The sequence below is a fragment of the Silene latifolia genome, chromosome 5, assembly GCF_048544455.1.
Source record: "Silene latifolia isolate original U9 population chromosome 5, ASM4854445v1, whole genome shotgun sequence".
NCBI lineage: Eukaryota > Viridiplantae > Streptophyta > Magnoliopsida > Caryophyllales > Caryophyllaceae > Silene > Silene latifolia.
This window is the reverse complement of record NC_133530.1, coordinates 39,061,616-39,065,624: the sequence shown is the minus strand read 5'-3', so window position 1 is coordinate 39,065,624 and position 4,009 is coordinate 39,061,616.

Here is a 4,009-nt window from a genome sequence, read left to right as displayed (position 1 = left end):
TAGGCGAGCCAAGAGAGTACTTCAATTTGCTAATTCCTGCTTGTAAGAGCCATATCTCGGGTTGTACAACAGATATTCAGGTGATTCCAATTTTAGATGAAAGTTTGTCCTTTTAGCTTTCCAATGCCACCGGAATCACCCTGTTTGACCAAGTAACGAATAAATGGCAGCCGTTTGAAGTTCAGTGCGCGAAGCAGGAATTACGCGCTGAGAAGTGCTCGATCGAGAACTATTTCTATTCGATCGAGAGCCCATTTGCTCGATCGAGAGCTACTTCTTCTCGATCGAGTGATTAAAGGGAAAGAAGTCTTCGATCGAGAGGAATGCTAAGGAATATCACTCGATCGAGCAACAATCTTTGACGGGCTTGGGCTTTTAGCTTTATTTTCCGCAATTAGGTTAATAAATCCTATTTTCTTATAAATAGGAAAGGGAGGACGACATTTGGACTCTCTTCTTCTCTTCTCCCTTTCTCTCGACACTTAACACATGGTTACTGTTACTTTGCTCTTCCTTAATTCCGGATTATTTTAGTAATTCTTTCTTCCCTTTTCTCTCTTTAATTTAATGTTTATTATTCTTTCTTCTTCTTTATTTCTTGTTCTTCTTTATTCCATGTCTACCTAAATCCCCTTAGTATGTTAGGATTAGGAAAGCCGTGGTAGCAATGTTTTAATTGACTTATATAGGTTAGTCTTGTGATAAGAATTGTATTAGGCAATATAATTGTTATCCGGTTGAATGAATGCATGCAGGAGACCATAAATTTAGTTAACCCCGACCTGGATCGAAAGATTGGAAGGGAAGGCTTGCTTAATTACAATAGGGTATTGCAGTGAGGGCGAAAGTTAAGCTGTTTACGCTCTAGGGCGGTTTAAGGACCGAAAGGTGATGACCATAGCTCTTCTTATCAATAATCTAATCGCCTTAGTATTCCCGATAGTATAAGATCTGATAGCTACCACGGTAGACCGACTCCTAGCATACTTCCTTTCTCTTATTTTTAATCTCCTTTATTCCCTTTTCTTGCCTTTAGTTTCAGTAGTTTAGTTAGTTCACAATCAATTCAAAACCCCCATTTCTGTGACACCCTGACAGACCGAATTAGACAGATAAATAGCAACTTAGCCTCCCTGTGGAGATCGACCCTACTTACTTCTAGCTATTAGTTAGTTGTACTTAGGTATTTATTTTTGGTACAGAACGACCGTATCAATTTTCCCATCATGCCATTTTTTCGTTTGGTCCTTGTAAATTTTGGAGCTCTCATAAGCCTCCAATCTCAATTCCTCAAGCTCATTCATTTGGAGAAAACATACTTCTCCAACGGCATCAAAGTCAAAATTCATTTCTTTAAGAGCCCACCAAGCCTTGTGCTCCAACTCCACCGGCAAATGGCAAGCTTTCCCGTACACAAGCTTATACGGGGTGGTGCCAAGGGGTGTCTTGAAGGCGGTTCTCAATGCCCATAAGACATCCGGGAGCTTTTGGGACCAATCTTTCCGGCTCTTGTTGGTGACTTTCTCCAAGATAGCTTTAATTTGGCGGTTAGAAACCTCCACTTGCCCACTAGTTTGAGGGTGGTAGGCAAGGGCGGTTTTATGCCGCACTCCATGTGATTCAAGGAGAGCTTTGAAAGTACTTTTGCGAAAATGAGATCCGCCATCACTTATGACTACTCTCGGTGTTCCGAACCTTGGGAAAATTGTGCCTTTGAAGAGCTTCATCACAACCTTGCTATCATTGGTGGGGGTAGCTACCGCTTCAATCCATTTGGACACATAGTCCACCGCGACCAAGATGTATTCGTTTCCACAAGAATTGGGAAAGGGTCCCATGAAGTCTATGCCCCAACAATCGAAAAGCTCAATTTCCAATATATTAGTTAAGGGCATTTCACTCCTCTTTCCAATATTCCCAACCCTTTGGCAAGCATCACAAGATTTAACCAAGTAGTGGATGTCTTTAAACATGGAGGGCCAATAAAATCCACCTTGGAGGATCTTGGCAATTGTTCTAGAGGTGGCCAAGTGTCCTCCATAGGCGGAATTGTGAACCCGGTCGACAATCTCCAAGCCCTCTTCTCTTGAAACACATCTCCGGAACATTCCATCCCCACACTTGCGGAACAAGTGGGGATCATTCCAAAAGTATCTCCTAGCATCATTTCTCAACTTCCGCCTTTCTCTTGGTTCCATTTCATCCGGTAAGAAACCACTCACAATGTAGTTTGCAAGATCCGCAAACCAAGGGGTTTTGGCGGTAACTTCCATGAGTCCATCATCCCGTAACCACTCATTGATGGGTCCACTCTTGTCTTGTATCCCATGATCTTCAACGGTCAATCTTGATAGGTGATCGGCTACAACATTTTCCTACCCGGCCTTATTCTTAATCTCTAAATCAAATTCTTGGAGAAGTAGGACCCATCTCAAGAGTCGGGGCTTTGCATCTTTCTTTACCATCAATTGTCTCAAGGCGGTGTGATCGGAGTAAACCACCACCTTAGACCCAACATGGTATTGTCGAAATTTCTCCACGGCATGAACAATTGCCAACATTTCCTTTTCGGTCGTAGCATATCCACATTGTGTTTGGTCGAGAGTCTTGCTTGTGTAATAAATCACATGATGCTTCTTATCCACAACTTGCCCAAGTACCGCACCAACCGCGAAGTTCGAAGCATCACACATTATCTCAAAAGGAAGGTTCCAATCCGGGGACCGGATTATTGGTGCCGTGACCAATGCTCTCTTCAACCTATTAAAAGCTTCAAGACAAGAATCATCAAACACAAAGGGGGAATCCTTAAGGAGCAATGAGGTTAGGGGCTTTGCTATTTTTGAAAAATCCTTGATAAAACGCCGAAAAAACCCGGCATGGCCTAGAAAACTTCTTACTCCCTTAACATTGGAAGGGGGTGACAAGTTCTCTATGACCGCAACTTTGGCCCCATCGACCTCAATACCCCTACTTGAAACGATGTGACCGAGGACAACCCCTTCCTCCACCATGAAATGGCACTTTTCCCAATTAAGGATGAGGTTATGCTCCTCACACCGTTTCAACACACAAGCCAAGTTCTCAAGACCAAGCTCAAACGAGTCTCCATGGACACTAAAGTCGTCCATGAAGACTTCCATGCTTTTTTCAAGGAAATCGGAAAATATTGCCATCATGCACCTTTGGAAGGTGCCGGGCGCATTACAAAGCCCGAATGGCATCCTACGGTAGGCATAGACTCCTATTGGGCAAGTGATGGTCGTCTTCTCTTGGTCATCCGGGTGGATGGGAATTTGGAAAAATCCGGAATAACCGTCTAAGAAGCAATAGTATGCATGGCCCGCGAGCCTTTCTAGCATTTGGTCAATGAAGGGAATTGGGAAGTGGTCTTTGAGGGTGGCGGCATTGAGCCATGTAGTCAATACACATGCGCCACCCGGTCACGGGTCTAGTAGGTAGGGTGGTGCCATCCTCTTGTTCAACCATTTGTATCCCCCCCTTCTTTGGTACCACGTGAACCGGACTAACCCATTTGCTATCGGTAATTTGGTATATAATACCGGCCTCTAGGAGTTTCAACACTTTATTTTTCACCACCTCGGCCATCTTTGGGTTAATCCGCCTAAGATCGTCAACCTTGGGTTGACTCCCCTCTTCCAAAACTATTCTATGCATGCACAAACTCGGACTTAAGCCCTTGATGTCATCAATGCTATACCCAAGTGCCCCTCTATGAGTTTTCAAAATTTCTAAAAGCTTCTTTTCTTGGGACTCACTTAGGTTAGCGTTAACGATCACCGGGTAGGCCTCTCCCTCATCAAGGAAAGCATACTTGAGTGAGGGAGGCAAGGGTTTGAGTTGTACCTTTGGAGGGAGAAAGCCCTCCACTTTCTTCAATAGTTCCTCATCAACTTCATGATCCTCTTTCATTGCCTCATCATGCAAAGAGATTTGAAAAACCTCTTCCATCTTCGCTTCTTCACGGGCTACTTCGTGCACTACTTCA